Source organism: Anguilla anguilla, chromosome 1 (assembly GCF_013347855.1).
Source record: "Anguilla anguilla isolate fAngAng1 chromosome 1, fAngAng1.pri, whole genome shotgun sequence".
NCBI lineage: Eukaryota > Metazoa > Chordata > Actinopteri > Anguilliformes > Anguillidae > Anguilla > Anguilla anguilla.
The window spans coordinates 61,206,436-61,231,936 of record NC_049201.1 but is presented as its reverse complement, the minus strand read 5'-3'; the positions used below and the strand labels follow the sequence as shown (position 1 = coordinate 61,231,936).

Sequence of the window (25,501 nt, the reverse complement as noted above, 5' to 3'; positions counted from 1 at the left end):
TGTTTTTCAGATAAATGGGCAATACATTTTCTCTGTGTTCTCCAGAGGCCATTTCTGACTGGCTGCCCCTGTCTTCTGTCCCACCAATCAAAGGGAAATCAGAGGCAAACATCTGAAGAATTCTGGAAAAATATGAAGTTACAGTGTGCTTCTATGGAAAGTCCTGTCAGCTACAGTATGTACTGTAGTGCTATCGATGAAGTAGGGGGTTAATAAATCCTGAGCACTTTGGCAAAACTGGTTGTGCTTTTATATAAAGCTGTAGCCAAAGCTGCACTCCACTCAGTATTGCCTATCACAGGGGAAATAGGTAGGAGAGTGTCCTTCTCTATCTTGCAGTGGTTTTTAGATGTAATCAACTGGCTAAATCACAAACATATTGACAGGACCCCTGTGGATCCAATTAGACATCAATGCTGTGAGGACATTGCTGTAATGTACATCAATGTTGTGAAGACTCAACAAGCTTTACCAGGTAGAAGTTGTTGAGAGCTTTTTGAGTGGGAAGCTAGAGATTCATTACGGTACAATATGTCAGGATTAAATAAAAACTTGTGATTGGCACAGACTAAAAACAGCAGTGTTTTCCAAACATCCTGCTGTAAAATGGTAAATGTTTATTAATGTTAATAAACTCATCTTTATTAAGAGTGCAAATAATTTTGGAGTGCATTACGTATTGCATTTTTATTCATCAAGATAATGAATACATTTTGAGGAAATATAGTAGTCTGTGTAGTAGAGACATATTCAGTGAATACCCCATTCTTGATTATTTTGCTAGGTTGTAATAGCTATTTAAGGTAAAATAAAGCACTTTATCTAAGGAGAAGAGGTCACTGCCGGCTCTAGGTTTTATACCCCCTGGAACAAGACAAAAACAAATAGAAACTCGTATTACACTGCCGACTACAGAGACACAGTAATTTTAGGTCTGTGGTACAGGTTAATAAGGGACCTATCCTCAGTGTGAGAGCAGCAAAGATTTATGTCATGGCATTGTACCCAGAGGATTTATTCTACTTGTGTTTCACAACCAGGGCATCGTCAATTCAACCACATCTGGCTGCACCTTCAGACACTGCACAAGCTGGTTTTTGAATGTCACCTTGTAGTCATCCTGCATAAGAACATCTGCTCAATTAATGTAATGTGATATAGTTTGTTGTAGCATTCAGACTTCAAAAGTGTATGGCAAAGATGGGCAAAAGACCATTTTGAGTGTTTTGATCTGTCCTGATTAGTGCCAATCTGTCTGGAAGTAATTAATTGAGTTGAGCTTTCAGTGCAGAGCTCATAACATCTAATCCAGGAATTACATTTTTCCTGTCAGCATGAAAGTGGAAATGGAAAAGGCTTTGTAACATTCTTTTTTATATGTAGATTTATGACATAGCATATTTTGCAATAGCTTTGTGACATAATGCCTGGTTCCACTGGCATTTAGTGAACTCCAGACACTTGTTTTTGCTGATTACACTCAAAGGAAGCTTTTTTTCTGACAATGCTTTCAAAAAGGGTATTGCCATAGAGATCATATGGTACATTTGGGGAATTCTGTGTAACGAAGTTTTGTACATCTCCAACAGTGGCCAATGGCAGGCGTATGCACCACTTTTTCGGTGATTTTATGGTTCTTAACTGCTGAGCTAATAGTGGTGTCTTTATTGTTTATTTTTTGTAACAATCTTATGAAGGACAACAGCATTATTTAGCCTGAGATGTCTTTGCCTTTTCCAGTGGTGATGGATGCCATGCATTCTGCATGTGTGTTCCCTCAGTTTTATACCCCAGTGAAACAGGAAGCCACAGGAGGCCACAATACAGTTCCATAAAACTGAGATGAACTTTAGAAAGTAGCATGTTAATGTAGACTTATATGTTGTTAGTAAGGTGGAAAATACATTACTTGTTAAATACAATTGTTTTCTTCAAGCAATTATATTAGTATAAGAACAATAAATGTTTTCCATATTTTTGAGTCGGCCTATGCAGCATAGCTCATTTACTATATTGTTTATTTTATATACACTCAAAAATGAATTGTATTTATTTAAAATTATGGACAGTGGTTGCACGCAATAGTATTAAGTATATGTGACTTGAACTGATTAAGTAATTGTACTTAATCAGTTAAAGTCACATATGCCTAATGATATTGTGTGCAACCATTGTTCATAATTTCATTAACCAAATCCAGCTATTCATTTTTTGAGTGTAGCCTTCTTTGCTCATCTTTATTAAGAGTGCAAATAATTTTGGAGTGCATTGCGTATTGCATTTTTATTCATCAAGATAATGAATACATTTTGAGGAAATATAGTAGTCTGTGTAGTAGACATATTCAGTGAATACCCCAGTTTACAGTGTGTAGGCTGTTGAAAGACTAAAATGGTCATGCATTCCAGTGGTCGTTTTGGTGACAGGGAAAGATGCTTACACTGAAAAGAACTTCATTGCACTTGCACATAAAAAATGTGCAAGTGAGATCTCAGCCAAATAAAGCATCTTATAATACTTGTTTTAATTGGATGTGTATAGAAAACTATTGAAAAACAATTATTCTGACAGGACAGTGTTTAAAGCAGTGTGTATGAAAGGGGGGGGGGGGGGGGGGGGGGGGGGAGACGCACACAATTGTGTCAAAAATATTTCAGGTTTTATGGTTTAAGTGGGCAGTCCACAAGCATAGCTCGAATTATCCTGAAAGAGTCTACATGGAGGAATGCTGAAAAATCCCAAACAACATGTTTAACAATCCTATAAAATATTATAGAAGGTAACTTGGTAATGTTACCTTCGTAGATGGAGGATGCATAAAGTAGTGAATGAATAGTTGTGACACTTTTTGTTTTTGGGAAATAAATATATAATTTGGATAAAATGTTATTTTCCGCATGTTTTTGGATTTTGGGAGGGTGAGAATAATTTTGCAGGGCACTATATTTTTCTTAGAAAAAAATGTCCAGAAAAATAAATGCCTTTTTTTAAAAACTATTTTGAGTTTTAACTGGAATAAATGAAATTCATTTTTTCTATATGGCTGCTTTTTCTCCACTTAAGGTCACTGAAAGTAGTTCTCAGATTCAAGTTCAAATGCTGCACCAGCTTTCCACCAGTAGGGGGACTACATACTAGTTTGTGCCTCATTTACTCATTTACTTAGGCCTTCACAGAAGAGCTGAGCCATTCCAGCTAACAGACACCAGCTAGCAGACAGAATACAATCGAAGGTAAATCAATGCCATCCATATTTGCAAGTGCAATTTACTATTACATTATGCACAATACAATGTGGCTTAACTGTCTCATCAGAATTTGTATCTTTGAGACACAGAATTTCACAACTGTGCCAAGGTGATCAGCTTTGAAAGAGAATACCCCACTGTGCTGATTATGAAGTCTTATGAAATCTGCAGAACTTGTCTTTCTGTCTGCTTCAGTCTATTTTCAGAAGTTATCATCAAGTACAATATTTATGCAAGACAGTCCTACTAAATTTCTCTTCTGAAATCTGAATCATTTCAAGTTTGAGCTGAAAACATATCCTTCCTTTTCTGAAATCTTGAGTTCAGGCTTGCAGTACAATGTAAGATTACTCATTCTTAGACATTGTCTTACCATCACGATTTTCACCAATCCCTTTAAATTATCAATGAAAAGCATGACTATTGCTGCAACTTTGATTCTATCACATCAATATGGATACTAATTGCACCATTGAATAGATGGTCCAGACAGGGGGTATGCTCTAGTGTCCAGGCCAAACGTCTCTTTCAAGCTGTCCAATTGTCCCCAGTAATTAGGCAAAACAAACCCTTACCTCCCCCACCAAACCAAAATAATGATGTAAACTGGCTGCCAGACATCACCCGACTGATCCTTAAAAGATGCTGTATGAACGTGTCATGAGGTCTGTTTATCTGGAAATGTGTTATACACATGGAAATGGCATGTTCTATTTTTATTTTGTAATTTCATTAACTGAAGAATTGATACACTAAAACTTGTATGCCCTGCCTGTCGGTAATGATGATATCTGTGCTGAAAACAAATACGGTAGCCTACTACTGGCCTAGATCTTTAGGTGTCCTTGCACCAGAGAGACAGAGAGAGAGAGAGAGAGAGGGGGGGGGGGGGGGGGGGGGGGGGGCTTAAGACAGCGAGTGAGAGAGAGGCTTTACCGCAGACATTATTCTAGTAGTGGTGGGAGCTCATTCACTCACGTCACTGCTGGAAAAGGCCCTGGCAACAAGAAATCGCACTGCTTCCTTGGCATCCAACACGCCGCGCAGTGAGTGCAATTATTCTACCCTGATATGTGCTTCTGTAGTTGTCCTGCATGTGCAGTCCTCTCAGCCAGAACTGAGAAAATGGCTCTCTCTGACGAGAAAGGAATATTAGTCTATGCATTTTAAAAAAATGTATTTTATTGCAGTTTTTCTTTTCTTTCTCTGATTTTTACTTTTGGGAAACTGAGATCTAGAACTTAACCGAAAGTGTATAGCCTACGTGTTCGGCTGTGTAACGGTGCGCTTGTCAGTCTATACCCAAAACGCGCTGCTATTGGATTGTAAAACTAAAGAGCGGGTGTCGCGGGGAATTGTAGCCGAAAATGGAATGCACACACTCGGTGCTAGCGTAGGACAGCCTCGCTATCTTCAGTTCTTCGATGCTGCTACTCCCCTCCTCTAGTGGTTTTACGTCGTATTACAGAAAATACAGTAGGCTACTTCCTCATACATAGTCGTTGTTTTTATAGTAGCCTACGTACAAATAATAGCCTAGGCTACTCTCTGGGAACTATTCATGCTGTAGGCTACTCTCGGGTGGGGTAAAGGGGCATTGGGTGCCACTCACGTTAGTTAAATAGCCTATGGCATGAATATCCGGATTTTGAATTTTATTTTGTATCTTATTTTTTATTTATTACAAAAAAAAAACGCCTTTGTATTTTTCATTGTTGAAAGTCTCAAATCAGCCGAAAAAGAAAAAAACGAAAAGAAAAACAATACAGTCGTAGCTGACTTTTTAAAATACCTTATTTTAAAACGTATTATTTTTCAGCTATACAGTTCTTTTACATAGACTTGGCTACGTCTTAACTGATACAGTGATGGAAAACGACACGAGTGAACAGTAATATTGCTCGAGTAACCATGATGTCATTGGTCTGGTTAGCCTATATTTTATAAGTAGCTGTAGATCTCACAGTAACCTATTATGCAATACTGTACAATAGTTTACTATTTTGTACTTCGTCGATAGTGATCACTGTAGCCTACCTGGCGGGTTTATGAGTATAAACCTTGAAAGAATGTGTTAGGCTGTCATATCACCCGTGTTGTGCTTGTGCACGATGAATTCAGTAAATTGCTATCTCAGTTGAACAATAGCAATTAGGCTGACACTGCATGCAATTTTTATTTTCCATGCGTTCTTTCGACACTGTCCAGGATATTAAAGGCATTTGATCGCAGTTTGGCCGGCTGGTAGGTTTGTCGAGAATCCGAATTGCTTTAACTGTGGATTGTGTCAACGTACGTTTGCAGCGCGCTTTCTTCCATGATCAATCAGCCAATTAGCTTCGACTGCTGAGGCAATAGGTCGTATTTATAACTTTCGTTCGTGTGTTTTGTCTTGCAACAATGTATTCTAGACAAGTACATGAATCCTCGCTGAAGTCACCCATCATCTTTCTTATTTCATTCAACGTTTCAAGTCTTATTGTGTTAGGCTATAAGAACCTGAAACAATTATATGGTGTATGTTGTTGCAACGCGGATGTTTTAATCACAATATCAGGAAACGAAAATGCTCCAAAAATATATGCTTAATTAAGTTTGCAGAATGTGGTGAACACTGAAACTCCCAATGGAAGCACACACACGCACATACGCGCACACGCACACGCACACACACACCTACCTATTCTAGTAGATTACCGTTTATAAAAAGTTATCGAGAGTGGTATTTTGAGAATAAAAAACAGTGGATTTGCCATTCATAAATTAACCTGAAGAAGAAAGCATTTCCTTGGAAGTGTTGTCCTGGGCTTGTAGTTCTCGTTGTTGCTGTTGTTGTTGTTGTTGTTCTTCTTCTTCTTCTTCTTATTTATAATAATAATAATAATAATAATAATAATAATAATAATAATAATAATAATTACAAATGTATAAAAAAATACAGTTTTACCTGAATTAAAGTTTAAATCCTGCCACTTCAATTGCATGTTTTTCTCATCTCTCTATTGACAGTCATGACAGTCGATAGCCATTTTATGGTCCCAAGGCATTGCTGCTTGCATCTATTATTATTTCATTACATTCTGCTGTTTATGTGCTGAATGTGTGAAGAAGGGCAGGGGGAAACAAAGGGAGATGGGGAAGGACTGAGCAGTACATTGCTCCTTTGTGTCTGTCATCTGTTTTATACCCACTAGTCCTTCTTCACTGGAGAAGAGCCACTGACACCTCTTACTACAGCTTACTTAATACAGATTTTCTTTAGAGATGTCACATCTAAATAATAACCAGGTTCAGCCCTGTGCGTTATCAGTCTTTTAATGTGTGAGAATGACAGGAGGTTGATACTGACCTGAGTTCGGTGGGGACAGTCTTCATTGACACAGCACAGGCTGTGAACCACTTGCCTGAACTGCCCCAGATCAGTGGATGAATATGCAGACTTGTGCTTAATTGACCCCTGCTTGCAAGGTCGAAGTGTGCTAAGCTAATCGGGACATGTTCTGCTGATACCTCTACTGATAACACACAAAACCTGTAAACACAAGCAAGAGGGAGACATTAATGTTAAATCTGGCAAATGATTCTTTGCTTTCATGTTTCACCATCAGTAGCAACAATGTTAACATTCAGGGGATTAATTAACATGGCAACGTGGCATACTTTGTACAGACTATGAACAAAGAGCTTTGGAATGTCAACTCTTTGAAGGTTGTAGTGATAAACCGCGATCTAAGGGTTAGGCTACTTTGGACTTTCCCCATTCAAAACTCCTAGCCTGATTCTGACTCATTACCTCTTCAAGAACATTAAGGGTTGCTCTTCTGCTGCAAATTATGCATGTGCACAAAATAAGGTAGAAGGCTTTTTAGGATTAACAGAGGAATCTGCTGGCTGCTAAATTACAGAGGTTGACCTTGAGATCAGCAGGGAATCAGAGTTGTGAGAAGACCCTGTCTGCTGCTGCAGATGGGGCCCTGAGGCATCTAGGAGTTGAACAGTTGAAGACAGCTGGCAGAAACCAACTGACTGAAAGTTTTCAGCCACCAAGTGTGGAGGAAGTAAAACCTGAGTTGACTTGCACACACAAAGTAAACACTTGTGCATTAGCGTGACATGTCTGTCATAATCTTTACACATAGTGGGATCTCACTTTTCTGTGTCTGCAGTTGAATGTCTAAACTCTGACTCAGTGAGAGTGGGATGAAAAAAGAAGCTTTGATTGACACGCTGTTTTTAGGACATGCTTCAAAAGTGTCACCTGTTGCTTTGCAGAGGAACAAAACACAGTGGTGTGTGCTGACGTAGTACAGCAACATTGAACTCCCACACAAGTCGAAAAATCAGCCACTAGCAGCCTACCAGGTAGCTCTGATCCACAGGAGTTTACCTGGGGCATGGTTAAAATAGTTAATGTTAATAGTCTCCAAGTGGTACAGGTCAATATGTCCCCCTTGGTCCGATGTGCTTACAGCTCTGGGGAACAGTTTAAATCAATGTCGTCTCCAGCTGATTCCAGAGACTCTCAAATGAGGATGGCCTTTGAATGGCACAAGCAGTCAGTTCATCTCAGGCCACTAAAAGATCCATGATGTGTCTGTTGTACTGAGTTGTGCATCTGTGGCATGCAGGGCCTAATGCCTCACTTTTCTCTGGGGAAGTCAACTTCACAGCTGAGAAAATATCAAAAACCTCTGTTGGAATTTATATAACCTTCCTCTGACCCTCTGAGCTATTGATATTTCTATTAGGATGGTTTTTTTGTGTTTTGCAAACAGTTAAACATGTAAACACAATACAGTCCTGACCACTGGTGCGTAAGCTTTGGAAGAGACAACTCAGTCTGAACATTATTCATTGAAACGGTTGCCTGTGCAATGGGACTTGAGGAGGAGAGTGACAGGCACACTCCAAATGCTGTAAGGTGATTATGAGTTGTGATCATTTCCCTTATAGAGACTTACATCCTGCAGTTTCATTACCAGCAAGTCAGAAAACGTTTGCCTGAATCACCTTCAGTGTCAGGTTTCATAACTGGAGTATGAGAAGGACTGCCACTGTGAATGAGACGTAACCATTCCAAAACGGAATGTTCCAGTAACTCTCTGGCAAGCTGAGTCAGAAGTGACAGAAGTGCAAGAGAAAAGCAAGTTGTGTTCTTTAACCACTGCCACACGCTAGCAGTAAAAATGCAGTTGCAGACGATGCACTGAGAAAGCAATATTCAAGAGAATCCTTCCACTGGGAAGGCGTGTCCATTAATGCAAACAATGATGAGGTAAATGCACAGCTCACTGAGGCAGGCATAGAAAGCGGTGCCAGTCAGAATAGATTTTCTGCATACCAGAGAGCTGTCACTTATCTCCAGCAGGGCTTGTGTTATTCTGCTGCTGAGAGCATGATCAAGTGTAGCAAGCTGAAGCTGTGATAACTTTTATTGACATACATATTTATATATAGAATTGACCAAATAAACACAGTTACTATTGTATTGTTTATATACTGAGCAACGATGCATACAGTAGCTTTCATCACTTGACTTTTGGAAAGTATCTATTTATGCTGCAGGATATTTACTAAACATTTGATGTGAAGTATGATTATGGATACATCATTATGGATTAACATCCCTCCCTGATTTCCAAATCTCACCCCTCTGGTTAGGAATCCTGCTTTATTTCACCTAGGAATGAATTGCCTCGCAATTCAAGAGGTGTGCAGTTCACTTACAGTTATGTACAGAACTACACATCACTTAAGTGGACTAGGTGACTGCTGACGTACCTATACATTTGAGTGAAGTGTACTTTTTGTGTTACGATATTTTATGTCAATATGTACTTTTCATTTAGGTCATTTATGAAAGTAACTTGCAAATGCATACTCTACCTCTCTGATAATAAAAAAAGATACATTTTAGAATATTATGTATGAGTACTTATTGTTATTGCTGTTCACTTCTGTGGGGCTTGTCTTTGTGACTTTATTCTCTGCCCTCATATTGGATGTGTATGTGGTGGGGAGATTACTGGAAGAATCTATTTGTTTCTACAGTGTATAAGCTCATTTTAAAGCAGCAAAGCTATGCTCATTATCAATATACACTTCCCTTTTAACTAATACTTTCAGAAATATCTATTTATACAATTTGAAATGTACTGAAATTCAGGCTGCTCAAGCTTTGATGGTTGTACCAGACTTGAGATTTTAACTTAATACATAATAATTACAATATTAGACGTTTTCTGGACATTTGCCACCATTTTACTCTGATACCAACCATTACTTTTAAAGGTAGCTGTACTTTATGCTAATTTTAATGCAGTCAACATTTGGATGTGACACTGATGTACGACAATGCTGCTTTACAGAGGAAGCCTTCTGTTCTAATAATTTTAATATTTCTGATCAAAAATGGTGAACACACGGGAGTTTGGAGATAATGGGTCTAGTTTCTGCTCTTTGGTATGAACAATCAAAGCAAAATTCTCTGGCTTATCACATCATCATGCATTCAGGCATGCAAATGTGCCATCTGATGAAATGGCTCATGACAACAACTGAATGACAAATAGTTTGGTAGTTTCCAAAGGTAATTTTGGGTCATTATTGTGTTTACTTACAGTGCACTGCATTAGGAAAATGTACAGAGGTTGACCAGCACACTGTCCAGCAGCAATTGTGCTTATTGTTAAATCTCTGAAGCCTACCATATGAAGGTATGTACAGTGTATTCACATGTGTGAGTTAATGCAGTCTAATACAATATATTTCAGTTTTAGAAGGAAGTCTTTGATATGTAAGAGGCAAACAGAGAGTAATTGCTTGGAAGTACAGATCTCAAATTTTCTTTGCATCCAATAATTAAAAAAAAAAAATCCAATAATATGTAGACCCTGCTTGTTTTAAATCATGTAAGAATGTCACATTAGTATTTGAGAATGAGCATGGCAGCTCATTCTCAAGAGCATGTATATATTTTCCTTTTTAGTAGCTAATACTAACACAAGCATATCCCCAATTATTATACATGCATAGACATGTAATTCATTTTAATTTAGTTAGTAGATGTGTTCATGGGGATTGGATAGTATTTAGCCTAATGCGTGAACAGTGCACTGATTGGCCTCAAAGCTGTCAAGCATGACTAATCTAAACTCTAGTGTGAGTATGCATTAGGATGGAGGCTTGAGGCAGTGATAGAGGAATAAAACTACAAAAGTAAAGTGTACATTATTTGAGGCAGGCTGGTATTTGGCCATATGCAGTATATTACTCTAATTGTTTAAATATTTCAATGACAGGATTAGTGTCTGTTATAACAGGATAGGGTGATGCAGGAAACCATACCATTCTCTTGAACTTAAAATAGCTGCCAGATAATCAGACTAAAAATTCAGCAGGATAGGTCTGCAGAACAGCTTGATTGAGCTTTGATCTCCAAGATAGTGTTTAGACTACTTCCTCCTTGTAAGGGGCTCCCCCATAAAAAAGTATGTGTGTGTGTCTGTGTCTGTGTGTGGGTGGGGGAGCCAGGCACACTATCTGGGACTCTAAGGTCAGACTTAGGACCAACTGTCCTTTCGGAGTGCTTGGTCCAAGGCTCAGTGATTGTATAAATGTGTAAGAAGGTAACATGGCTATATTCCAGCACTTTAGCTTAGCCTTAGCTTAGCTGACCCCTTCCTGTCAACAAAGTGTGTTCACAGAAGGACTCTAAATCTGCAATTTCATTCATGTAATGTACAAAACCCATGCATTTCCTTTGGGAGACTAGTTTTGAAAAGGCTACTTAGATGATGCAGGCTGTCAGTGGGTTGTCAGGGTATACCTACTAGGTAGTAAATTGAAAGAGAAATTGATAAAAAGCAAAAATGTAACTTAAAATGTTGAGGCAGAAGTATTAAGGAGTGATTTTGTTTCTTTATCAAAACCCCCTTGGTTTTAACAAAACAGAAAGCGACTCAGACACATCCCTAGCGATGTCAGCAAGAACATGTTAATAGAATCTGGTGCTAGAGGTCTTCATGGGTGACCAAAAATCAAAATACCCGGGGTCCAAGTGGGTTTGGGTATAAGTAAAACTTGTTTTTTGAGCATGGGTTTGCACACAACCCCCGGGATTTCACACAACCCCCCATGAGGCCTAAATTATCTGTCAGCCTACGTCATGCTGTATCTCAAGAACCGGTAATGTTACGTTATCTCACCCTTCTGCCTCTCAGCAAAGTGTTTCTTCAGTAAAGGAGGCTTGGCACGCTACCATCAGCCACATAGTCTGTGGTGCCAACTCTTCAGATCGGACAACATTTTCATGTTTCCAACATTATTGACACTCATTGCTGATGTGATTAAAACATTACCGTCACATACAGTACAGTAGTTCTTTTCTGAAGATAACTATTGGACGATTCACTTTGCTGCTCAAAATGTCTTTAGATTTGGTGACAGAATTGCTAAGTTGGCAACACTGACGGTAGTGCTCTTTAGCAGGCATGTCATTTGCCCTTTAGAGTGTATTCTTTAGCCTGTGACAACCTGCCTACACAATGGGAGCACTACACCAAAAAGCCTATTAGCATTAGTTCACAGAGTTCATGTAATTAGTGAAATCTGATTATAGAAGTGGTGTGCCTCAAATGAACTGCTGGAAAAGGGCACCAGTGCCATTTTAATGAGTTTAGTCATGCCACCACTGACCTTCAGGAATCTTTCATATCATTTTGCTATGTCTGAATATACTCTGAATGTTACTGACCCAATAATGGCTTTTTATCATTAATGTGAAACCGACAATGCCTGTATAAATTTGTAGAATTATCACTGAGGTCATTTGTACTGTGTGACCAGGGAAAGAAGAGTTGTAGGATTCTGTCAGTTATATACAGTAGGTCATCTGGAAAATTGTCAGTTAGTCCTGTATGCCAGGGAATATTGTTATTAGTTAAATTTTAATTACAAAATATTTTATAATTTAACATTTTTTATTATTTTATTATATATATTTTTTAATATTAATCATTTTTACTGAAATGTATAGGAGTATTTATCTACTGAAATGTATAACCAGTGCCCTAAGAGCAGGCAGGGTGGATGTCTGCTGGTACTTTTAAAATATATATATTTATGATGCAGCCGTGAAGACAGTCTACCCTCCAGCAGTTATAAAGCAGTACTGATCCACAGTGGAGAGCATCACAGTGCACAGTGTCCAGACTTTCCAGACACACCAGCTGCCAGCAGTCAGAACTTGGCTCTGCACCAAAACCAGCACCTCAGGGCTGCTGGAAAATTTGTCAATAATTTAATGCCATTTCTGGAAAGAAACACTATCTTTGAACCAGAAGGAAGGCATAGTAGTTAGTATATGTATTTCTTCTTTTTTTCTTTCCCAGAATACATGTCCTCATTCTCTATGTTCTTTAGTGTGGTATCTGTCCTATTTAGTAAATCAAATCATAGAGATTCTTATGCAGATGGTTTACTTGCATTATGATGTGGAGACCTTTTTCTCTGCAGTTGGAGTGCTAAAATACTTTAAGGCCGATATTTATGTTGTGTCCTGATTCATTTTAAAAAAATACCTCCTAAATAAAATAAAATTAGACAAAGACTGGCAAGTATTACCTAGCTGGTAAGTAACAGGTTTAATTGTTGCTTACTTACTTACCAATCAAAGTTATAATTGACTGTAAGATATTTTGCCATTTTTCTCCCATTTTCTCCCCAATTTAGTCATTATACCAATTCCCCGTGTGAATCACGGTCTTGGTCGATGCGCTATCCTCTGTTGGTCTGGGGAGGGTGTAGACTACCACATGCCTCTTTTCACCTGACAGTGAGGAGTTTCACTGGGAGAACGTAATGCGTGCGGAGGTTCAATCCCCTCCCTGCTGAACAGGTGCCTCGACCAACCAGTAGGAGTCGCTAATGCAACGATCAGGACAAACTAATGTAATTTAATAGGATGTTAGGCCACTACATTTGGTCAGTACAGCCCGTATGCATTGGGACAGATTCTATCAGCGTCTGGAATTCTGCAGGAGGAATATGTTTTCACTCTTCCAGGAAATCTCACAAAAACACAGCATAACATCGCATAAAATCTTGACTGGATTGAGATCTGGTCACTGAGGCCATGCCATGTGGATGATGTCATTGTTGTGCTCCTCAAACTACTGAGTGACTACTTGTGCTCTGTTTATGGGGTCAGAATTTATCAGCTGGGGCACTGCTATTGTACTCTTGAGCACGGTACAGTATTTATCCTGAATTGCTCCAGTATAAAGTGCATAAATGGATTGCGCGTGAAATTTTAACATTTAAAAAAAATCTGTGTATGGCGCTGAGGGTAAGAGCGTCTGCTAATGTGTGAAATGTGTTTCTCACTACCTCATTTATGTGTGCCTGTATCCTTACGCCGGTAGTCCAATGCACCCGGGTAGTGGCTGTGAAGCGTGGCCTGAGGGCTGCAGATCTCTGCAGGGGAGGGGTGGGCGCTATCCGGTGTGGGCGTTGAGTAAATGCACTGCGGAAAACGTTACCCACACAATGTGGATGCCGGCATTGTGAGGTGTTGACAGGCAGGCGCACCTTGATGTAATGGTGTTACAGTCCGAGTGTCGGATCTTGCGCTCCACCACGAAACTCAAGGCAGAAGTCCCTTGGGAGGAAAAACCCTGGGAAAATGTTACGTAACATCCTAAGTCTATAAACACACCCTGTCTGAATTGTGTTTATCCTACACAGATACACACTGACACTCACACACTATGCGGAAACACACTCTCATACACATGAACGCACACACACATACATTTTATGTAATGAATTCTCCTGCAAACATAGGCTGGCAATAAAAATATTGGGTCTGTGTTTGGTAAGATTTAAAAAGTTTTTTGTTTTTTGTTCTTCATCTTTGCTGCACCAGGCAAGCTTAAAACGTGTTTACAGGTGTGCTGCTGTGACAAACTGGGGTGTGATCGAAGAGATGGAGTGACATTTGTGCAGACGGCCCGATAAAGCTGTTCTGGTTTACTAATGGATTATTCCTGTTGAGGCCAACAGTTCTCCAGGAAACTGACTGATTAGAATAGAAGATTTTGTGTCTGGATTATGTTTAAAGTATTTTTCAAGGTGGCGACCCATACATTGTCCATGTAAACAAGCAGGCAGGAATGTGTGTCAATATAATTTAAATATATATATATCAGAATTCAAAGTAAGTATCCATGTCTGCATACAGATGGCAGGGCTGCTGACTTTGATTGGTCGTTTGAAATTATGCCTTCTGACCATCCTCAGACAGGTCAGGATTTGAACAGGAATCCCTCTGTGGATAGATATGGCTGCCATAGGATCACCTGCTTCTGCTTCTGTTGCTACATGTACTGTAGTTTCATACTGTGGAACCGATCCACAACGTACCTCTGATATACTGTACGCCTTACTCGTCATTCCTGAGAGACTAAGAGACTAAGTCTCTGGCTGGAATTGTACATTCTTCAGAGGGCTTGTCTAAGTTCTGTCATTTCTGAAGCTGAAAATCTCAAGATTCCCTCTTGGCGATGACATCAGCTATTTGCTATTTTTCGACTTGACCTCTGTCTCCAAACAATATAGTTACTAGACAATTGACCATTTTTTTTTGGAGTTGCCATGGGGATGGTTCACTTGTTCATTGTTTTATTTCCCCTTTCAGTTCACCTTTAAGAGAAACATTTAAAAAAATGATAATTTAGAAAAATGGAGAAATGGAGAGTGGGTGAGACTCCCCAGCCACAGTCTTCCTCTTTATTCTCTGCCTTTAAAAACATATTTCATGGTCCGGCTATAAAACAGACACAAACAAATATGCTTCTCAGGCCTTGGTGGGATAATTTCACAGCTAATGTCATCTGTGCAGCTCTTCCTGCATTCGCTCAGTTCATTTCATATCTACCCTTGATTAGATGGTAATCTGGTGAAAAAAGTAGTGCCATTCCAACTGCTACAGTTATCACTTGTATAGGATGATGTGTTGAGATACAGAGGGCGGGACACGGTTATCACAGACATGGAGACCCAAGGGAGGTTGAGTACTAACTCATTTGAATTAATTGCTAAAAAAGCTTTTTGATATGTTTTATAAAATGCTTATATATGGGTGTGTATACATCTGTGACTGTAACTCACACTTTTTATAAATGGCCTGAACAGTGCACATACCATTATGCTCATGGTATGAATGAGTTTCTGCCTCGGGTCAGTTCATCTGAAAGAGCCTTCGCTTTGAATTTTCTATTTACTACGCTGTATGGTAAACAAGAAAATCATGGCTTTCTCCTGACAGAGCTGGCAGTCTGCACACTTCTCAGTTACCTTCTGAAGGTGTGTAGGGCCAGTACTGTATCTCTCACCCTCACTCTGCTGCTTGTCTCAGTAGCTAGCCAGTGTAACCTAACCCTGTTATCTTATAGCTGCGGCAGTCCTGCTCTCCACGGGCACTATACATCATCTCCTGGGAAAGCAGATAGGACTGACAGCTGGAAATTCAGTTGCACCTACCCTGCTGTATGACTCTGTCTGGTTGTGAGTGCTTGCAGAATGTGTCTCAGTTACTAGCTAGCTTGGTTGTCCCTAGGCTCCCCTGGGTTTGTTACAACCATCATAGTTCCTGTATGGTTGTACATAACCATGGCTCTGCTGTCTAAAAACAGACACAATATTAGATCTTCAGAAAAACTATTAAATTGTGCCACATCTTGCTATATATATATATATATTTTTAGAAACATTTGCTCCGTAAGCTCTTAAAATTTGGGAAATTCTCCAGTCAAAGTGATCCATTTAGCTGTTCATTTAGCTGTTCAGGCCTATTTGTGTATATTCTGTCAGCAGGGTATATGGAAACCCACACGCTGCCTTCTGTTACCAGGGGCACCCACCCTTCCCTTAGTAACAAGGAGACAGTAACGCGCTGAGATGCACACATACGCGTACACACACACACACTCTCTCTTTCTCTCTCTCTCTCTCAGCTGCCTGACGAACCAATTACACGGCCTGGTTTACTGCACTTATTTTCCACAAATTTGTTTTATTATGTATGTATTATGCATATTAACCATTTTAAATGAATTATTAATTAGTCAACTGTAGTAGTTCCTCACTGCTGGTGCAGGAATCGACTGCAGCGCATGGCACCACAAGGTCTGATATGATGAGAAACATGACAGGTGTATAAACTGGGCTGCTTCATTTACCTTGTGGCAACAGCAGGGCCTGTCTACCTCAGGGTGTATTCACCATCTGTCAGCAGAAAGGGATAGGACCAGTAGTGGCTGATTTGGAATGAATTTTCCACCTGCTGGTCATCTCACTTGCTACCTCAGATGCCTTGGAACAAGCTACAAGTTAATTCCTTATGGTTATGTCTGATGTGGACCTCATCCCAACGATGAGCAGGCTGACTAGAAAGTGGGGGCTTTTCTCATTGTTGTGGTGACTCCAGATTCCAGTTTCCCTGGAAAGTGCAGACAGTGAAGCCATCCTTAAACTGAGGGTAACTGCCAATTGTGAGCCACTGGCCACAGACTCATCCACATTTCCCCAGGGGGTTGAGGATAGCAATGGTGCTGTTTTTGCAAATCAAGTGGACGGTCACCGTGCAGTTCTTTTTGCTTGGAGGGGCACTGTGGACAGAAGTCACCTACCTTAGAGAGGTGCAGTACGCTTTGTGGCACTGGTGATGGTACAGCTCCCTCACAGGCACCATTTAAACCTCTGCATGAGGCTGACTTATAGTTTCTTCTGAATACTGCATTTCTGTTTACATCAGGCAAGCATGTACTGAGTGCACAGCTTATCTTCCCACACAGGCCCTTTCAGGCTCAGGCCACATGGTTTAGAGGTGAAACTGAGCCTCACTGTATTTCATGCCAGGGGTAGTCTCCCTCCAACACGGCATGATCCTTAGATTACCTACCTTTCATCTTCCTCCCGTCACTTCAGGTATGGATTGTCACCCTGTAATGCATGGTTTGGCCACTTGCTGTGTATGTAGATAAAACCCACACTTTGACCAATGGCGCAGCTTTTTGTCTGTTATGAAACCGAGGTGTTGGGCGTGCCCCTTTAAAAAGCTGGCTGTCCCACTGGAGGGTGGCATTGATTAATTTGTCATATGAGTGGTCTCGCCTTCCTGGCCCACCTTCAGTATCACACACTGTCTGCCAGGCGTGTGGCAGCCTCAAAGGCTTTGTTCCAGGGTGCCCCCTCGATAGGGGTGTGCACTGCCGCTATCCGGACTACGCTAACCGCGTTCAGCATTCTACAGTCTGATGGGTGCAGTCAGCCCTTCCTTTTGGTCAGTGACATTCGGGGTATTTTCTCCCTGCTTAAATGTTGTGTGTAATCACAGATAGTAAAGCCCTTCACACTGCTTCAGCTATGCCCAGCTGTTTCCTAGAGAATGCATAGAACGGGCCTCTGTTAACCTTGCAGAAAGCGTAATCGTTTGTTTATTCCCTGTGTTGGTCTGTTTATGTATATGCTTCAGAAATATTAAATCAATAGTTTATGGTTGTCACAGTTAATCACTCCCTATGGAAAGCTCTAATTAAGGAACATGACTGCATGAAATTACCTAGCTATATGAGTGTACAGAACCACCTTACTGCAAGCATGAGAGTCTGATAGTGTTTAAAATGTACCCTTTATTCTGCATCACACATTTGTGTGTGTATGTGTGTGTGTGTGTGTGTGTGTGTGTGTGTGTGTGTGTGTGTGTGTATGCGTGCGTGTGTGCATGTCTGCGTGTGTTTATGTGTAATTGTACAAATTAGGTTTTCGTGAAGCCAAGGCATGCCTTTGTGCCATTTCTTTACGATTACAAATCACAGTTTCTGCTACGGTTTCATATGTAGATTACAACACTAGGTGTATGCCCATATGCAAGCATCAGTTCTGCTCAAAGATTCTGCAGCATTGAAGCTGAATGGGTGTAAAGCTGTAGCAGAGCCAGATCCACACTGTTTTCTCTGGAGGGACAGACCTTATGCAGAAAAGCTGTATATGATTTTGATCCTCCCAGTATGAAACAAACAGAGGGAGGTGTATGTTCCTTTAAACAAGAGAGACATATTCTCAGTCAGCTACACTAAGAAGCTATTTATAACCCCACCATTGAGGTCTTCCATTTACATGCAAGCTTTCCAATCACCTCCCAACCCACCCACACATGCATTTATGTGTGTGTGTGTGTGTGTGTGTGCGTGTGTGTTTGTATATTTGTGTGAGAGAGACTTTGAATATTACCAAAAATGAAACCAAAAATAAAAATCATTGTTAAATAAATATAAAAATAATAATAAATAATAAAATAAATAAATCAGTACAAACAATTGGCAGAACGACATCAGGTGATCAGATTTTCTCAGGCATCCAGGGCCCTTGTGTGTGTGCCAGTGGCATAGCAAGCCATGATCACTCATGGCTCCTCCAGCACACAGACCAATTACCCTGACAGAGCTGACCCTCTGACTGCGGAGTCTGTGTATGCGTAGGTCTGTACCTGTGTTCCGGCACATTGTATCTCAGTCATTTGTCATGAACGAAGTGTGTGGATCAGTATCAGTCCCTTGTTCTGATGTTTATGACTGATGTTTGTGCTCACAAAAACATATGATTACTGTAGCTGTTTAATTGCACTTGATTCGTTGTCATTCAGTTAATGTAGAAAAACTCGTTCATATGATTTTTATAGATAATTTAAGTAAAACGTACATACATAGTTTAAGACTTCTTGTCTTGTATACAGTCTTGGGAAAATGTATTTTTTTGTTTGTAAATTGTATTTTTGTTATGTTCTTCTGCTGTTTATTCAGCTAATAGTATGTAGTTATAATCCCCCCCTCTTCACTCTGGGCCTTTGCAGAATTTGCGTGGGTGACGTGAATGGGATGAAAGTATTTTAGTGATGCCTTTCTGTTCAAAACCACACCAAACTGCCAAAAAATGAATCACACTGCTCATCAGGAAGGGTTTTTCCTAATTCAACACAACTGAACTGTCTCATAGTTTTATTCATTGATTTTTTGTTTTAACTTTATGGTATTGCTGTTCCAGCTATTACATTATTTTGTGTACAAGAAGATAATATTCAATAAAGCATGTCTGACATGAGTGTCTTGTATAAATCATAGTTGATATTTTAATGAGGGTCACTTTTTAAAATCTTTCTCACATTTTAGTTATACAATTTCTGCAGCTCCAAGAGGCACTCCGAGGATAGCTGTTTTTGAAAAGGCATTTGTTCTCCGATGAGACATGCTGTTTGCTCTATGCTGTTTACTGGAAGGTTTGGTCACTTTCCTTCATTTCAGGCCTCTTCATTTCTTTTTCTCATGAGGGGGTTGAGACCTCATCTTTATGTCTGCAGAACAGAGCATCATTGTGAGTCTGCAGAGGTCCGCTCATCTAAATGGACAAGGGGTAGGCCCACAATGCACCTCTTCAGACCAAAAATGTAACACTGCCGCCTCACTGTCCGCAACTTTATTCATAACGAAATTCAACATAAAGATGCCTCTGCATCCCAGAGCACTGGCTGACAGAAGCCATCAGATAATCTACCTGAATCTGCTGTTTTGGCAACACCTCACAGGTTATAGGCCTAACCTCTAGTCTCACACTGATGAGACTGACAGAAATATCCTTATTACACCTTTAATGTTACTATTATCATTAAAGATACTATCTGCAGTAAGGTTGGTCCTTTTATTTTAAGTGTGTGGTTTGCTTAGACTGAGCCACTATTGAATTTTTGACCGGATACATTCTCAAGTTCAGTTAAATTCTTTTGATTTAGTTCATATGAATTTTATGTGCATTGTTTTCGCATTGTAGCAGCAATATTGAAAACCATATAGATGTAGTGCTATATGGCAGTGAAAATCTATAAATGAAAAAAAGATCCTACTCAGCAGCGCATTAGTATAGGTACAAATTGCTGTGTTGGCCTTGAATGCCAAAACTGAGCTGCTTCATACTGTACCACTGTTTTAGTGTTTTCAAGAGGCCAGGCTTAACTGCTCTTGCATGCATCATCAATCATCGTTGTGGCTCATCACTGTTCTTTTTGTTGTCACGGTGACCCATTTGTCATCCAGTACTCACTATCCCTGCCACCAGGGCTTCGCTGGCTAACATGAGAGAGGTGGTCTCAGGGAGGTGCAAAGCCCCACAGGAGGTGCAGTGCAGTAGCATCACACTGCACCTCCTCTTTTTGTCCTGACAGTAGGACACAGGTGTCAAACTCCAGTCCCGGAGGGCCGCAGTGTCTGCTGGTTTTTGGGGTGTTCTCGACAAGTGTTTAAGTCATTTATTAGCTAAATAATCTACACACCTTGTTCTCAAGGCCTTAAGTGGCAGCTGACTGAAAGAAAAACACAAAAACCCACAGATACTGCGGCCCCCTTGGGATTCAGTTTGACACCCCTGCAGTAAGATCTTTGTTTTCAGTGAGCGGCTGGGGTTTAGACCTGTTTAAATGCAATGAGAGGCAGGGTCACTTTCTTCAGAATCCCTTTTTTTCTATACTATCTCTGTATTTCTCAGAGATGGTGATAAAGGGTCTTGTCTACCCCCTGTCCTGCTGTATTAATGACACCTCTTTTCTCTGTCCCTTCATTAATCTTCCTCCCTCTCTTTTTTGGCTTGCATTTTGAAAGCGAGTTGGAGAGTCTTTCCATTTCTATTCTGTTCTTACACCTATTTATTTGCACTGTAAAATAATCTGCGGTTGTATTATTGTGTTCTTGTCCTGTGATAATTGGTCCAAGTATGTTGGACATGTTGATAAAACAAACAGAATTTAATTGAGAGAGGTGGAAGGAGAGAAAAGAGGCAAAAGAGCTAGAGAGAGAGAGAGAGAGAGAGCTGTGTCTCTTTAATTCACCAATGGAGTGGAATGAACAGTGGCCCGAGGGGCTTTTTGCAGGAGAGCTAGCTGTGGATAAATAAGAGATCAGAGTAAGGCTTAGAATAGAGAACTCCTCCGTGTGGGAGAGAGGGAGTGTGGGAGTAAAGGAGGGAGGAGGAGGGGGGGGGAAGGGGAGTGCTTACTGCTCTCTGCAATGCTGGAGGGCACTGGAGTGGCCTTCCCTACGTGCTTAATGTCCCACACTTCCCCACGGTGACCAGTTGGCATGAGCCGTGGTGGCCTTGGACAGGGTGCTGTGTGCGTTTTTGTCATGGCGTAAGGGTTAATAATGTGGGTGTGCGTGGCGTAGCGCTTCATTGTGTGGGCGAGTGCCGAGGGAGTATTTTTACCTGAAAGGACTGAATTATGATCTGACATTTTTGTCCATAACAAGGAATCTGGCCTGTGTGAGGCCTAGATCTGTCTGGCCGTATTGCGTGAATTCGCACCAGTGTGATTTTCCAGTCTTCAGTCGGCCTCGTGTGGAATGAGAAGGCAGCTTGCTCACAGCCGGGGCATTCTCTGGCGCTCCCGTGGAAGGATGCGTTTTCACCGACAGCTGCATCCCTTGCACAGTTATTATAACAACTTTGAAGTCAAGTACCATTTAACTTGCCACAGCTCTTTAGCTCTTGTTTGTGTGTGGGAGTGTGTGTGTGTGCATGCCTGTGTGTGTATGTGTGTGTGTGTGTGTGTGTGTGCTGGTATACCTAACAATAGCCAGTCATCAGCTAATCGTTGCTCACTTGCTATGATGCTGTGCTTACATGGCAAGTTTGCTGCCTCGTTCTTTTAAAAGAGTAACATAAGGAGCTAACAGCACCAGAATCTCTTTTCTTTCTTCTCCTTGATTTTCTTAATCTAAGCAGACATTAGGCTTTCACCTAAATTCTAGCAAGCCTAACTAAAGCACAACGTGAGTACTCTAAAACTCACTACATTGATAAACAAGCATTATTAAAACACTGCAAACATCTTGGAACATTGGCCTACAAATGAGGCTGGTTGGGATGCCAAACAACAAAACAAACCCACTGATGATATAAACTATATACAGTAGCCTACACATTTTGTGTACGCAGAAGTGAAACACTTGGGAATTAGGCAAGAGTGGTTCAATAACAACACTGGCGGTGCCTGTGCCATGGCTATATTGAATTAGCTGTCTGCACATGCATCTGACTGTAGGAAGTAGGAGGAGCAGGGTTGGATGTCCATGAGTGGGATTTGACATCTAACCCAACACAGCAACAAATCTGCATCCGCAGCCATGTTCAAGCGCGACCCCCGCTGCCGATTCAGCACAGTGTAGACATCTGCGCTTCTCCGCAGAAACACACGGTGTCACCAGCTGCTTCTTTTCGCACCTCAAACTACAGCTGAGCTTGAATTGAGTGGAGTTGGAGGAAGACTCTCATATGAAATATGTACATTTATTGAATATTCTCCCAAAACTTTTGGATCAAAACAACTGTTTTACAATCTGCTATACATAATGAAATTTATGATCACAAAAAAATGACCGATACGGTTTTCTTTGTTTGCTATATCACCTTGGTTTTCTACATTGAATTCAATGGGCAGCAAGCTCTTTTGCCTGCAATGTGCATAGTAGAGGCTGTTTCCCTTTATTTCCTAGGCTTCACCGCCTGCCCCCTCCTACCCTCTCCAGTTCCTATGTACACTCAGCTCCGTGACCTCTGTGAGAAACAGAACTGATACAGTTCCGAGGTCAGACCTTTGGCTAGACTACCCACCATAGATATGTATTTATGCTACCCACAGAAGAATCCTTGAGATGTGGGTAGCATACATACAAGGAAGTCAAGTGAAGGTAGTCATTTTAGTCATTTCAACGAGTTCAACATTACAGGTGACTAGAGTTGGCACATGCCTGGTTTTTACCGGAATGTCTGGTTTGTGGCCCCGACCAGACAATATAAATGTCAGGTCTAAATAATTTATTGAAATTTGGCCACTCGTTTGTAATTAATTCATTCTGTCTCCACTGCTACATTTTTTCTCCTTTGGAATTGTTTCATAAGCTCAAGCAAAAAAGAGAGTAGAGACAAATCCCTGCAGCTCTGCTGTCTAATTAGTTTGCATGTAAAACAAGCCAACACATTTGTCATTTGCCTGGACTATTTATTGTTGTGGTTATGGTTTACCTCAGATCAAAATGGTTATCCTCACACATCTTTGAAGATCCATGCAATAACTGTTGCATGCTATAACTAGTTCTTGCAGGCCATGCACAGGTCAATTAATTTAGCTTTTTCAATAAATGTATTTATATACACTGTATGACCAAATGTATGTGGACACCCCTTGGTCTGGGGCTGTTTTTCATGGTTTGAGCTAGGCCCCTTCATTCCAGTGAAGGCAAATCTTAATGCTACAGCACACATTCTATAAACGATTCTGTGCTTACAGTTTGGGAAAGGCCCTTTTCTGTTTCAGCATGACAATACCCCTGGGCACACAGCGAGGTCCATATAGAAATGGTTTTGTTGAAAACAGTGTGGAAGAACTTGACTGGCCTGCAGAGAGCCCTGACCTTAACCCCATCCAACACCCTTGGGATCAGTTGGAAATCCAACTGCGAGCCGGGCCTAATCGCTCAATCAGTGCCCGACCTGCTCTTCAGTGCTGTTTCTGTTGTATAGATTGGATTGATGTGGGATTGTCTTGTTCTGCAGGGTTCTGGAGGTGGGGAATGAGTGGTGATCACTCTGAGTGCTCCAGGCTGTGTAAGTGTGCTTGTTTTCAATGTGTAATCATCTCGTCTGCCTCCATGTTTCAAAGAAAACAGAGCTGGGTGTTAACGACAGTAACTGAATGAAATTAGGAGGGCAGAAAAAAACAATCAAATTTTGGGAAAATGGCCAAAATGTAAAGATCCTCCCTTTCATTTTTTTTGGGACAGTTCTATAATGTGCACATATTTTCAAGCATCCATCCCCAGCCGTTACAGATTTAAATCTCTGTGATGTATGGAGGGTTGATTTTTCTCCATATTGGTAGGTTTATGCCTAAAATGCTTTGTCAAGGCCGCAAACTTTTTTTGCCATGCTAATAAAGTTCGTTTGAATCTGGACTCCTGAGACAGAATGATGGAGAGCAAAGTGAGATAGAAGGTCGCAGTACATGTTTTGCTCACAGAGCCTGCCCATGTTACAGATCAGTCTTTCTCCTGCTTTGCTAATAACCGCTGGCACAACAGCTTTAATGAAGACATAATCCACTCTGGCTGTCTGATGTCTTCTTGGCCTGCAGTTCTCAGCCTGTGCTGTTCCTAGTATTGTATTCCCGCTGCTGTCTGTGTAATTGTGCCCTACAAAGTGGTTCTCCTTGCTCAGGAAAGCCCAGAACGCTGCTGTCTGGTGTATGTATATTAACAGTTCCTACATAATTCTGAATGAAAGCTCTCCTGAAAATACAAAGAGGATACTGGTCATTTTGATTAATGGGCCTTTTTAAAGGTGCTTGCTTCTGACCCTTTAGTATGTGGGAAATTGCTTCTAAGAGTAAAAAAAGGCATAGGGGTAATGATGTTCAAGGCACATGTCAGAAGATTACATGACATTTTTTATATGATTGAAGTGCTCAAGATTTATCTAGACTATACATCCGTTTATCTAGACTTGGGATTATGCATCCGTTACGCAATATGGCAGACAAAATATTCTGGGTCTTGGCCAACAGGAATCAGCTGCTCTGTGTTTGGGGAAGCAGGAGTCACAGAAACTAACAGAAGTCTACATAACCACGCCCACATACACAAGAATCACTTGCACAAAATAAGGTTGTGTTTTTGAAGTGACTACCTATGTGAGCTTCCATCCCTGTATGGATATAAACACATATGCAGCAAAATATATAAGATCCCTTGACCCTGAGGAGCATGTCTATAAAGAAGATGCAACAATTTGAAATGGTGTAATATGATGACCTCATCCAGTTCCTTAGGCACACTGTCATTGACATTGAGTCTCCTAACAATTTCTCTCTGTTCGTTGAAAAATTTGGAGAGAATATTTTAGGAAAATGAAAGATGTTACTGGACTGTTGCATAACTTAAAGGCTATCTATGAAGAATAATTTTGACAGTGGTTGGCTTGAATTGGTAAATGTGTTTTAATTGTAATGGCCCTGTTTGTTTTACTTCAGCAGAACAAAACACTTTTTCAGTGAAAATGATCAGCTGCTGATTTTGTTACGCTGTTTCTTGTTTCTTCCAGGTGGTCCAAATTGTTAATTTTGGGTTGTATTTTCTGGGGGTTTGTTTTTAAAC

At 40.5% G+C, this 25,501-nt stretch overlaps 1 protein-coding gene across 3 annotated transcripts in view; it reads left to right on the top strand.

The window, feature by feature from the left end:
- Window positions 1-4,190: 4,190 nt before the first annotated feature.
- Window positions 4,191-25,501, top strand: part of LOC118228030 (ataxin-1-like) — a 60,094-nt gene continuing 38,783 nt past the window's right edge. For 2 of the 3 annotated variants that reach the window (XM_035419261.1, XM_035419235.1), the window contains exon 1: window positions 4,191-4,294. The gene's annotated coding sequence lies outside the window, so the exon portion shown is untranslated. Of the gene's footprint in view, window positions 4,295-23,906; window positions 23,958-25,501 lie in introns of all 3 variants that reach the window. The other variant, XM_035419253.1, reaches the window with a different exon arrangement.